Raw genomic sequence first — 14,126 nt, forward strand, 5'->3', positions numbered from 1 at the left:
GCCACCTAACTCCCACCCGCCCACATCAATGCGCACGCGCGGACGGCCCGCATGTCATCCGCCCAGGGAAACGTCGCGGTCGTAGTTAAATGCGGAAGTCGTGGACCGGTCGTCGTCCACACTCCCCGCTCCATCCCGCGGCCTCCTCGAAACCCGACACCTCCAAACCCTAGGCCTCGAACCCGCCGACGGCCGCCTCGCAGTCATGGGCCTGTGAAACTACGGCCGCAAGGGGAAGCACGACGGCGAGGCCAGCTCCTCCTCGGGCCGCCGTCGCGGCTCCGTGAAGAAGGAGGAGCCCGCGTCACCGCCGCGCTCCTCCCGTCGAGCCCCCGCGCTGGCCCCCTTCACCATCGCCCCTAGGCCCGCCGACGAGTGCGGTCGCCTTGGAGATGTATGGATCTTTAAAATTTCTTCCACAACAGTTGGTCATAAATATTCATACAACAATTGGGATTTCCACGCACCATATTCATCAAGAAAATTACAAACATGATTAAGCCTGCAATTACCTTTAGGTGTGATCGGTCTGAAAGATGGGCCCTTAAGGATCCATGGATCGAGCCATATTCTCACAGATTCTCCGTTACCCACACGCCAACTCACCCCCTTCTTCAACAATTCTATGTCATATTGAATACCTTTCCACACAATAGAAGAAATCCCAATAAAAACTGTATCTAGGAGATTACCATCAGGGTAGTATTTTGAACGTAGCAACCGTGCACACAAGCTCAGTGGAGCATCAATAAGTCTCTATGATGGCTTAGCCAACAAAGCTTGGTTAAACACATGCATATCATCAAAACCCATACCACCTTTAAATTTTGGGAGTACAATTTTGTTCCAACTTAACCAAGCCATCTTTCGTTTACCTTTATCCACTCCCCACCAGTACTGTCACATCATGCACGTAAGACCATCACACGCTCATGACATATGTGGAAATTGCTTGAGCAACTGCTTTGATCAATGTTTCCTTATTACCAACAGACACGTACTGCTCGCTCCAATCCACAAGCCTTCTATTAAGACTGGCCTGCACAGTCTCAAACATACCCTTTTTTCCATTCTAACATCTGGAACCAGTAATCCCAAGTACTTTGGATCAAACACTTGCCGAGATATTCTAACAATCCTTTTACATCATCCACCACCGCACCAGAACCGTTGTCAGAAAAAAAAAGATGGAACACATTGAGGAGTTAATAAGTTGCCCCATAGATGTCGAGTAAGTGATCAATGAACCTTTAACCAGGTCCGCCTATTGTTACCAAGCTTCAAAGAATAAAAGAGAATCGTGCGTGATAGTCAGTGCACACCGATAGATTGTCACCCCTCAATCCATCCTCTTCCACAGATTTATGCACCAATACAGAAAGTGTGTCACCATACAAGCAAGTAGTGGATGCTTTAGGCTACTCATATCGGAAATTCACAGGGGCATGCACTACAAGAAATATGTCAACTTGTGACCACCACTATTGGTCACTGAAAGGTCATAGTTTTTTATTTGCGACCTTTTTGTGACCAAAAACAGAAGGTCAAAAGCTGGTGGTCGTAAACTGACTATAGCGACCTTCTTTGCGATGTGTAAAAGGTCGTTGGTTCCACGACCAAATTTTTGGTCACAAGCAACATCCCCAGACCACTTAGGCATCCAGCATGGCAAGCTGACGTGGATAGGAATCAACCCGGTTCGATTCGGTTTTCTACATGGGCCTAGCCCAACAATTCAGCCCATTTATTATTTTTTCTTTCAAGTTTGGTCAGCTACATGGGCCAAGCCCAACAGACTTTTACTTTTTCTTCTACAGTCCACATTTTTTTGGGCCTCAACTTTTTTCCAGCTCATTTGTCAGTTTTCTTTTGTTTCTTTTCCATTTTAAAGTAGGTCCCACTAGTCATATGGGAACCAATTACCACAGGCCAGTTCTATATTTTTGCAATTAGAAAATTTGATTCAAAAAGAGCCAATAAGGCATAATATTTCATACAACAACCAAGCAGTACATTACAATCATGTACACCCAAAACTGAGATAGTACATTACAACGGCCAAACAAAGTACCAAAACTAAGATAGTACATTACAACAGCCAAGCAAAGTACCTAGTACAAATTTGGTATTTAGCTATAAAATACAACTAAATATACACATAACTAGCTCCAGTGAGCGAAATGGCATTCTGGGTGTGGTTTTTTTTCAGGATTCTTCTTGCTGTAGCTCCTGTACACCCAATTTTTGAAGAATAAAGGCCAGCATCTACAAATAATAAATTATGAAAAGTTAGAAACATAATCAAGTGAATCCGCCTAAGCAAACACAGAAGTACAATGCTTGATATACATGTATGCAGCAAGAAAAACAGGCAATGTGATGGCAGTATGAGCGCACAATAATTCTGGGAGTAAAAAGAACATAAATAATACAACAATCTCCGGAAACAAAAACAGGAGATGAAGCTTAGTTAACCAGAAAGTACATTATAGTGATGAAGATAACATCAACAAGATGGTCAAGAGAAACAAAAACATCTGACACTACATTTTGTGTATGGACAAGTCTACACAAAACCCAGTTAATACCATTGAATGCATTGCAAACTTATACCACCCAGACAAGAATTCATATGCAATAGATCCATTACAGATGAGAGACACGACTCAAAAACTTGCCTTCAACACTTCCTTTTACAGAATGTCAAGAGAGCAAACAGAAAAATAACTAAATGTAACTATTTCCTCTTGTGCTCAATATAACTAGACAAAGCTTGCCCACCACAACTGCCCGCACAGCTATCACAAACAATTTCAGCATTCGGTCACTACTAGCATACGAAGCTCATCGAGCTAACTGAGCATCAAAACATGGGAGAGCACCCATACAAGCCGGAGACAGCTATGTACACAAGCTTTTCCCGCAGGAGAATAACAAAACCCTAAGGTACATGAGGTACTAATGCTAGTGTATATAGAACCAATCAAGCTGCTGGTGCAGGAGCAGAGCATGAGTCCAACAAAGCCTGCTATAGGAGCAGAAAAGAGGGAGCTAGGGGTAGGAGATGGAGCCAGCTCACCGAAGAACTTGGGAGTCCAGCTTGGGTCCTTGCTAATCTGCTGCTGCTCCAGTAGCTCTCATGTGCGGGTATAAGATCAGATCCAACCGATTAGAAGCGGCCGTTTGTCGAGCGATCTTTCATTTCCTGGTCTGCAACAAGAGGTAAATGCTAGAGATTAGCAACTGCTGCCAAACCCAATGTGACAAAGAGGTAAGCACAATAAACTGGATTTATAAAAACAGAATAAGCAAAAGGCAGAGCCTGTGCAAGTTTATCAGTACTGTAGTTCAGTGGAGTAGTTGCAAAGAATTAACACTAAGCATAAGATACACTAAGAATTTTCAGTGGAGAAGCTACACATAATTAAGAAAGCATCAGCAAGTTAACAAGCTACTGAAAAACTACTACAACCAAAACAGTACTACAAAATACAAAATTTGCAAAAATCTGTAAACTGAATTTTTTGCCAAGGAAACAAAATTTTATAGCTTCAGGCTGGAGCACTACAGTTGTTGGTTAGACTTCATATAGCTTCAGGCTGGTTGGAGTACTACAGCAGCAACCATTTCATGGTTAGACTACTCCATTTGCAGTAGCCAAATATTCAGATATGACTAAGTGACTGATCAGGCCTATAACATAAGCAAGTGGCAGCGTAAGCAGAAATTGGCCTTTGAATTATCAACATCAACCGCAAGACTACGACAAGAAGGCTTATTATAGAATCAGTCAATCACATAATCAATGACAACAACTGATGACTGCACAATCAAGTTTCACTTCCATGGGCTCGTGATGAGGTCATACCTCGCAGGAGATGTATCGGGAGGGGGCTTGGAGCTCCTTCTCTATCTGCGCGGTCTGCTCCGCTAGGTTGACGCGTTGCTCATCTTCAATCCCCCCACACATAGTCTGGTTTTGTTTCTGCAGGCGGAAAATGTGGCAAGAACAAAATTAATCGAGAGAACGAAGAGAAACATCAGTGCTGGCTGATTTTACTGGCCGCATTTGCCTCCGAATCACGGACAAGAACCACTCCGCTCCGCTCCTAATTGAATGACGAACTATGTGACCCAAAGTAGTACAGGGGTACGGCCATGTAGTACTATGCAAGAACAAAAAGTACTCCGCGGAACAGGAAATGGCACCGTTTCTCCAGCAAGAATGTAAATCAGGCCAAGATGAGCCGCGACGAGAAGGGAGACAGGAGGAGGAGGAGGTCGGACTGACCTTGTGGTGCACGAAGATGCGGTTGACGAGGTGGGAGCTCCAGGCGGCGCTGCCGCGGAAGCGGTCGACAACCTCCCACACGGACTCGAACGGCGTCCTCGAGCCGCTGCACTCGTCCCAGACCGACGATTGCAGGGTGCGGCGCGCTGCTCCTGTATCCTATAGGAGGAGCCTTCCAGGTCGCGGATCTGGCAGCCCTCGTCACCGGCACGTGCTGGATCCATTGGCGAGGCTGCGACCATCGATCCAGAGGGAGGAAGGAGTGCACCATGGATCCAGATCGGAGTGGGCAAGGCTGCGGCCATCACGGTCTGGAAGCGCTACCTCGCACTGCCCGACTTGGGGCCGGGGTGAGGGGAGGGCGCGGTGGTGTGCGGCAGCGGCATGGGTCATCAACGGTGTGGGTGGAGCGGCAACTACGGGAGTGGATCCCATCTCACTGAACCGAGAGAGAGCAGCGACTGGGACGGAGGGGTGGTGGAAGTGGGGATGGCAGGGGATGGGGCCAGAGGAGGGATCAGGAAGTGGTGCAGGAGACGGGGAGGAGGTGGCGGCGGTGAGGTTGGTGACGAGGAGTGGTGTAGGGGACAGGGAGGAGTGGCGGCGGCGGCGAGGAGATGGGGACGAGGGAAGAGGGGTGCGATGGGGGATCTGAGCTAGGGTTTAGGCTGCGGGTGGGGATCTTTTTCTTTTATTTTTTCTCTAGATAGATGGATGGATGGATGTGGGGTGGAGAGATGGATGGGTGGATGGATGGGCGCCATGTCATCGATCCATGGGAAGAGTTCTCATTGGTTCGAAAAATCAGTGTTTTAAAATAGTCTTCAAGTATTAAAAATAGAGGGATTTTGTGAAGCAACTATCAAAAATATTTTGCAAAAGGGCACAGCACAAATTTTCACTAGACTTAGACCACATTTTATGGATAAGGACCAATTTGTATGCATTTCTGATCTTTCTAGCTATTTTAAATCATTTTCCGAGTGGCAAAAATGGTTTTTTTTCTGAAGAACCTACCAAATATTTGTTGCAAAATTGGATTACATCAATTTTATAAAATACTAGTCCATATTTAATATATAATTGACCAAATGGCTGGGTGTCGAAAGTTTTGATCCACCTCTGGTGAAAAAGACAAATTGTCGTCGATTCAGTTGGAAACCGGTCAAATTTGAACTGCAGCTGCCTCATAGTTTGCTCTTTATTTTTTCCAAAAATCATTTCTAGGTAAATAAGTATCTATTTAATCATAGAAACACCAAAAAAATTCCAAGATTCAACCACTAGCTAGGAACGGTCAAGCCCGCCGTTTTGACCGCATTTTGAAACGGGCATAAAAAAATCATAAAAAATCAAAAAAATTAGAAAACCTTCGCATTGTGTCATTATATGTGACCAAGTTTCCAGGAAAAATAATAAACTTGTAATACGGTAATTATTTTAAAAAAGTGTTCTCAGAAATGAGCTATCATGCGTGAAGATTCATGGCTTTCAAGCCAAATGATCAATCTTATGGCCACATTCATGGCATAGTTTGTTCAAATGATCTCATATTGTGCACAAGGGTACATATTGGAATTCCAAACAATGTTGCCTAAGGAAGTTTTCATTTTCGTTGCACGGAAATTCCATTTTTCATTTTCCGAGTGCTCAAAAGGAGGTTTTTTGTGAAGGAACTACCAAATAATTATTGAAAAAATGGACCAAATCAATTTTATAAAATATTAGGCCATATATAATGCACAATTGACAATATGGTTGGGTGAAAAAAGTTTTGATCCACCTCTGGTGAAAAAGACAAATTGCCGTCGATTTAGTTGGAAGCGGGTCAAATTTGAACTGCAGCTGCCTCATAGTTTGCTCTTTATTTTTTTCCAAAAATCATTTCTAGGTAAATAAGTATCTATTTAATCAGAAATACATGGTTTGATGGCGAGACATCGAGGTTTGGATGGTGGCCGAGGGCCCCAACTCTAGAGCGCGTAAGCTCGCATGCCCGCCGCGTGGTCACTGCGTGACCGTGGCGTTGCCATGTGTTCTGGGTGGTCTAGGCATGTCTAGTGGGTTGGGCACTCCCCAGGTAGGTGCTAGGAAGAAAATCACAACATAAGATTCTCACGAGGAGACCGATCGATGCTCAAACATGAATAAGCAGCCAAGTGTTTGATTTGCGGTACCGGAAATGCACATGGCTAATGGGCGTGAGTTTTGGCTGAGGATGATCAGTTACTAAGAATACCGTATTCACAAATTTGTAGGGAAATCAAGAATATATAAATAACACTTCCTTCACAAAGTGCTGCTCTGAACAGAATAGGAAAATGAATATTGTTGAGTTATTTTTGAACTAGGCAAGGAAGGTTTTTGACATATTTGATGAAGATATGATCCAAACAATTTATGAGAATTTTTTGGGAATTTTTGGAATAACAGAAATATAGGTTGCTTCACAACCTAGGGCAAAAATTGACACATGGACATGACACATAGGCAAAACTGATGAGGTGGCGCCTGTCATAGCAATAAGTACTAATGCATCCATGTTCACAACCTCATGACCATTTATATTGGTCATAATCAGGTAGAAATAAGGTCATGGACCACTCTTGTCTGCTTTTATGACCATTTGGTCTAAGGCAATTCAGGGTTTGAGCCCTTCTAAGCGAAATGGCCGTGGATTTACGACCAATTCAGCTAGGGTCACTAAGAGAAGGTCACTAGTTGACATATTTCTTGTAGTGACGCACCTGCCAAGCCTTGCCTGGCCGCTCAATTTCTCGTGATTCGTGAAGTAGTTGAATCCTGCACAGGGTGCAATAAGTTTTTAGTTTCCGTCATTAAAACTTACAACTTTTTATCTAAAATTTGCAATTTTCTCGCTCGCTCTTACCAAATTTGATAGATAAATTTTGAAGATTTTTTTTCGTTTGTAGGCACAATTATTTTTTATCGGTCGGTTGTACTAAGTTTCGAGAGTTGAAACTTACCATTTATTTTCAAAATTTGCCAAAACGTATTCAAAATGGATATTGTTTGAAAGCCCTCTTCATGAGAAACACGAATATGAAAACATAACTTATTTGGACTGTTCGTTCAAAAGATATAAAGGTTTGAAAATCGAAAGACAAAAATAAAAGCACGCGCGGGGGACTCGGTGCCCCCATACTTGCGTGCCCCAAATCCGCTCCCCTACTCATATTGGTGGTTGGTGTCACTCATGGTGTTGGTATTGTTGTGTGGTGTCATGGTAAGGGTGAGGTGTCATTGCAACCTCAAATAGACAATGCAATGCTCTCATGACTTTGTGGGTTATTTGTCGTTTGTGCTGGGTCTTAAGTTTTTTTCAGTTTGGGTCTTAGCTTGTTAGACCTTTGATCATAGACAAAGTGGATGGGTAGTGTTGTCAGGTCTTGAGTTGTTGCTGTGACTATATGTCTTTTTATGGCGATTTTTAGACCGTTTTATGCACAAATACTATTTCATTATGCACAAATAATACAAATTAAATCTCGATACTATTTCATTTCACAAGTTCATGCATTATTTATAGAGTGCTTTAATTTGTATCACCTCTGTCTCAAAATATAAGACGATTGAAATAATATTTTGCATATTGAGGAAATCGTTAACTGGCAGCTGCTCGGTTGGCTCGCGAGTAGGGGATTAATAGGCTAATCGGCAAGGTAATCGGTCATTCAATCAATTAGTCGACCGATTTACCAGTTTCTCCGCTACCCGGTGACCCTACAAGTGAGGATTAATCAGCAAGTTAACTAGTTAATCGGACAAATTCTTGAACATGATTATTTTGAGACGGAGGTAGTAGTTTTTATAAATCTATCTTTGTAGTAATAATATATGGACTTTTCTTCGCATAAAGAAAATGTTCATAGTAAAACCCAGCAATAACTTCCATCGCCCGCGCTCGTCATATCATAGTTTTTTTTGAACATGAAAACCTTTATGTGTTTATTGCTCATCCGACAAGGTCACATCGTTTAATACAAATTGTAACAGAAAAGATGGTGGGTCTCCATCCCAGAAAAACTCCGAGCTATTATCATATGCATGTTTTGCTAGCTGATGAGCAACTTCATTGGCTTCCCTAGGGCAATGAGTAAATGATATTCCATCAATGGACTAGGCTTTCGAAAAACAAACTGCCAACTATGCAGAGTAGGGGCTGAAAATCTCTAAATCTCCATTACATGTGTTGATCAGTTCCAAGCAATCCGACTCAACTGTAACATGTGTGCAACCTAGAGTTTCAATGAGCTCAATCCCTCTCCTCAAGGCAAGCGCCTCCGCCGATGGAGCATCCAAAACAGAGCTTAAGAAAGTCATTGTACCAGCTACAGTCTTCTTGGGGGCGGCATTCTTAGAGGTGCACTCGGCTTCGCGGGACCAGCGGACAACTTTTTTGGTGGAGCGGTGCTTCATCCATACATTGATGGCGACGGATCTGGACGGTGTGGCACAGTGCAGATTCGGAGTTCGATGTGGGAGGATGGACTTGCGTAGGAGGACGACGCTGTCTAGAGTCGTGGTGGCATCGATGGCTGAGAGACCTGGCACGATAGATGCAACAGTACAACTCTGAAAATGAATTTGTGGCAGGTGGCTGCGGAGGCCCGATGCCCAGCAGGCGTCCTGGTTGAGGAGTGTGCCGGACTGGTAGGTGCCCCATACCAGGCAGACATCCTGGTTGTGACCTCAGGTCTTAGATGTTTAGGTTTGGCTGCGATGTTTGTTTGGTATTAGGCCCAGACTATCAGCGCCCCTTCATCAATTGGATAGGTGTTGCGACAGTTGTTGCTTAGACGGTGGCTTCAGTCTTACTGTTGTATGACTCTGTAAGGTCTTGTGAAAATAATTAATAAAGTGGCCGCATGCATCGCCCAGATGCAAAGGCCGGGAGTCATTTCCTTTTCTAAAAAAAACCCAGCTACAGCCTCCCCCTTACTATTATGTAGTACAACCCCAACTGCACCAGCGCCATTATCATGGAAGGTTGCATCAGTGTTTAGTTTATAATAATAGCCACTTCTCGGTTTAGTCCATGTAATTTCATGAGGTTTACTAGCCGGGGTAGCCGCTCCAAAATTTGCCATTAGAGCATGAATAGCAAATGCAGTCCGTGGTGGATCAGCTACAGGTTCACCCTTTACAATCTGCCGACGCTGCCACCAGACATACCAACAAGCAACTGCCACAGACTCCCGGAGGCAAAGCGTTCCCAAGACCAGTGACTTCTTGTTCGATTTGCAGAGTATGTATTCAAGCACCACATACCCCGATCTATCAGAAATCAAAGCATCCAGAAACAAGAATAGAAGCTCCTCATCCCGCACCACAGCCATTTGGCATTCCTGGCCGTCGGATCTGGTTGCTTGATCGGATCTGGGCCGTCGGATCAAGCTCTCAGATGACCTGCGCCGTCGGATCTGAGATGGACACTGCTGGAATGAATAGTAATGGCACTAAAATGTAAATACCATGCCCCCACCGGGGCATTTCGGTCATTTCGCGTTGTGGGGTATAAATTACAGTGGCTCCTCTGGAGATGACCTAGCCGCCTCCTCCCTCGCTCGCTCCCGCACTCGCGCCCGCTCCTCCCGCACGCCCGCCGCGCCCTCACCTCTCTCCCCCCTCCAAACCCTACCCCGCGCCCGCCTCCCTGCCCTGCCGCCGCCGCCGCCGCCGCTCGCCCGGGCGCCCATCCCCGGCCTCAGGCCGCCCATCTAGAGAGATGGGGGCCGCGCGCGACGAGGCCGGCCTAGCCGCCGCCCCCTTCTCCCACGACCGCGCCGCCCTCTCCTCCTTCCTCACGTCGCCGCCCTCTCCTCCTTCCTCCCGCCTCCCTGCCGTGCCGCCCCGCTGCCTCCTCCCTCGCTCGCTTCCTCCTCCCCTCCCGCCGTTCCCCTCCCCTAACCCTGGAAACCGATGAGTTTGGGAAGAAGGAGGGGGCAGACAAGGGGGAGGTGCTGGAGAGGAAGGTGGAGGAGTTCTTTAGGGCCCTGAAGAAAGGGCCCGAGGAGGGGAAGGCCGACGACGCTTCGACAGCGGCAAAGAAGAAGGCGGTGTTGGGAGGGGCACCGAGGCAGGTGAAGTGGGTGCGGAGAGGGAGGAAGAAGACTGGCCGCGGCCGCACCTCGCGAGCACGAGGACGGAGCTGCCGCCAAGGTGGGACGGGCCGACAGGGACCGTTGTGCTCATTGACAAGCCCAAAGGTGACACGCTCTCTTCCACATTGATGAATGCTCTCAGTCTCAGATGGCGATGCTAATTAGCAGCCCATAGATGCATACCACCAATCCACCTTTTTATCTAGATGCAATGTGTGTAAATACTTACTTGCGGCCTTTTTTCAGAATGGGTGGGTTAGATGGATGTGGTACATTTGAATTCAGATGTATATGTACCATTGCAGGTTCAGAAACTTTTCCATAATATGGTCCTGATCTAGACTTCATGCTTTATGTAGTTTTGGTTTGGCATTTTGAATTACTGATTTTTTTATGTGATTACATACATTACAATGTCCTGTTACTGTAGCAGGACCTTTTATTTGACCAGTTTTCTTCAAGTCGTGTAATTAGTAAAAGAAATGCCATTGACAATGATGCTGAACTTGTCTTTCTACTAGCTCAAAATGGACTCTTTTTTTAACGGAATTCAGGGTGGACCTCATTTACTGTTTGTGGAAAACTACGACGGTTGGTGAAAGTGCAAAAGGTGACCTCACAGTTTTCATGGTGTGTGGTTTTTGCTCAACCCACATGTTTATGGTAGCTATGATGCAGGTTGGCCATGCTGGTACTCTGGATCCTATGGCCACTGGATTGTTGATTGTTTGTGTGGGCAAAGCAATCAAAGTTGTTGATAGGTACGTACTTTCTTATCTTCTCTTTTCGAGGAAACCATGAGGGTTGCTGGAACAATCTTCCTTTCAATTATCACATTTCAATTTCAAGTTATTCTTTATTGTTATGACTTGGAGTAATATCATCGGCATTCCGAAGAACTGGACTGATGACATCGTACTCGTCTCCCCTGCACTAGCATTTTGTTAACTTAAAGCTTATTTCCTGACCCAATGTTTTCGTGATTTGAAGATATCAAGGCATGGTTAAAGGCTATAGTGGTGTTTTCCGGCTTGGGGAAGCAACATCAACCTGGGATGCAGATTCACCAGTATATATCTTAATATCTTTACAATGATCTGTTGAGCATTCTTCTATCATAGGAACTATCAAATGGGCCTACTTTTGACTTATATGATCTGAATCATATGAGGAAATTTGTTTTGCAGGTACTATGCTTGTCATGGATTGCTGCCTCATGTGTATGCTTAGTACATCTTCGGTGTTTTGGTAGCCAATTTATCCACCTTATTTATTTTACTTACTGGGTTTTATGCGTGTATGGCTCCCTAAAAAGCAGTTCTCTTTGGTGCAGCATGTTCTTCCATTTGCTTGGTTGATTAGAGAACCCTGCTACCTCGACGCCTAGGTTGTGGGCAGAAGGTACATTCGATCGTTGGTACATTTGTTGTCTGAAGGTACAAAGTTTTGAAATCTAAGAGTAAACCACCCGCTATCGAAATACGAGCAGGGTTTAGTTTTGTTATGTTCTGATGAAAAATGGGCATAAAGTTCAGAGAACATATGCAATGGTAAAGCCTTTTCTTCTTGGACAAAAAAATACATCAGTAAACTATATATGCTAATATTATGCACCAGATACTCCCAATCACCAATCTTGGTTATGTGAGCACTCCTTGACCTATTATTTAAATGAAATCATCCTCATCTCATTAAGCCATCATACCAGGAGGCAAAAATGTGTTTAATTGGTTGGGTTAGGGACCTCTGGAGTAAGATCCTAGGCAGTACTTTTGTTTTCTTATTTCTTGCAAAATTACGAAAAGAAAGTTGGTAACAGCAGCAAAAGATCCATGCTTTGTATTTTACACTGGTTACATTGGTAGTTTTTTTATATTTGCTGTTTATATCCAATATTAAGTAGTTATAAACCCCATGGCACAGGTGATGAGACGAGCACCTGCACCCCGTGGGCTGCTCCAAGGACCACCCAAGGATCTACGTCGAATGGTTCGCCATCGCCGACCCAGGTGCGTGTTTCGCAAACTTCACATTTCCCACCACCAGTGCCCCCAAACTGAAGGACTGGGAGGGGATGGACAACGCTTCACTAATTCTCCGGTGGTCGTGTCCCAAACTGTCCCTGCAAATGGAGACAGGCGTGTCACGGGCGCCAAGGCTACCAAATTCTTCGACATTTCTTGTGGGTTGTTGTCAGTGATTGGTTGCTTAGATCCATCTTACGCGTGGTTGTGTGCAGCCTGCAGGTCCTTTGTTCTCTTTGAGAGGCGTCACATACTCAGGATATAGAAGGGCTCTTGCACCGGAGGTATCATGGTCTGTAAGGCAAGCATCATGGTATGTACTATACTTCTCATGAAAGCTCATAATATTAGTCAGTTTTGTAGGACCTTGAAGTATGTCTAGAGGGGGGGTGATTAGACTACTTGACCAATTAAAAACTTAACCTTTTTCCAATTTTAGAGTTTGGCAGATTTTAGCTACCTTAGGACAAGTCAAGCAATCATCACACAATTCAAGCAAGCATGCAAAGAGTATATAGACAGCGGAAATTAAAGCATGCAACTTGCAAGAAAGTAAAGGGAAGGGTTTGGAGGATTCAAACGCAATTGGAGACACGGATGTTTTTGGCGTGGTTCCGATAGGTGGTGCTATCGTACATCCACATTGATGGAGACTTCAACCCATGAAGGGTAACGGCTGCGCGAGTCCACGGAGGGCTCCACCCACGAAGGGTCCACGAAGAAGCAACCTTGTCTATCCCACCATGGTCGTCGCCCACAAAGGACTTGCCTCACTAGCGGTAGATCTTCACGAAGTAGGCGATCTCCTCGCCCTTACAAACTCCTTGGTTCAACTCCACAGTCTTGTCGGAGGCTCCCAAGTGACACCTAGCCAATCTAGGAGACACCACTCTCCAAGAAGTAACAAATGGTGCGTTGATGATGAACTCTTGCTCTTGTGCTTCAAATGATAGTCTCCCCAACACTCAACTCTCTCTCATAGGATTTGGATCTGGTGGAAAGAGGATTTGAGTGGAAAGCAACTTGGGGAAGGCTAGAGATCAAGATTCATATGGTAGGAATGGAATATCTTGGCCTCAACACATGAGTAGGTAGTTCTCTCTCAGAAATGGTAAGTTGGAAGTGTAGGTTTAGTCTGATGGCTCTCTCCACGAATGAAGAGGAGGTGGAGGGGTATATATAGCCTCCACACAAAATCTAACCGTTACACACAATTTACCAAACTCGGTGGGACCGATTCAACAGACTCGGTCGGACCGATTTAGTAAACCTAGTGACCGTTAGTGATTTTCAGTGGGACCGACATGCAACTCGGTGAGACCAATTCGGTTAGGGTTAGGGCATAACATAATCTCGGTAAGACCGATTACACAAACTCGGTGAAACCGATTTTGGTAATAAGCTTTCTAGAGAGTTGGTCAGGTAAACTCGGTGGGACCGATTTGCTCTTTTCGGTGAGAGCGAAATGTTACAAAAGGGAAACATAGAGTTTACATTGCAATCTCGGTGGGACCGATCGCTCACTTCGGTTAGACCGAAATGTTAAGAAGGGAAACAGAGAGATTACAATCCCATCTCTATGAGACCGAGATCCCTATCGGTAGGACCGATTTGCTTAGGGTTTGTGGCAGTGGCTATGACTTTTGGAACGGTGGTGCCGGATTGGAAGAATCGGTGTGACCGATT

This window comes from Triticum aestivum, chromosome 7B (assembly GCF_018294505.1).
Source record: "Triticum aestivum cultivar Chinese Spring chromosome 7B, IWGSC CS RefSeq v2.1, whole genome shotgun sequence".
Lineage (NCBI taxonomy): Eukaryota > Viridiplantae > Streptophyta > Magnoliopsida > Poales > Poaceae > Triticum > Triticum aestivum.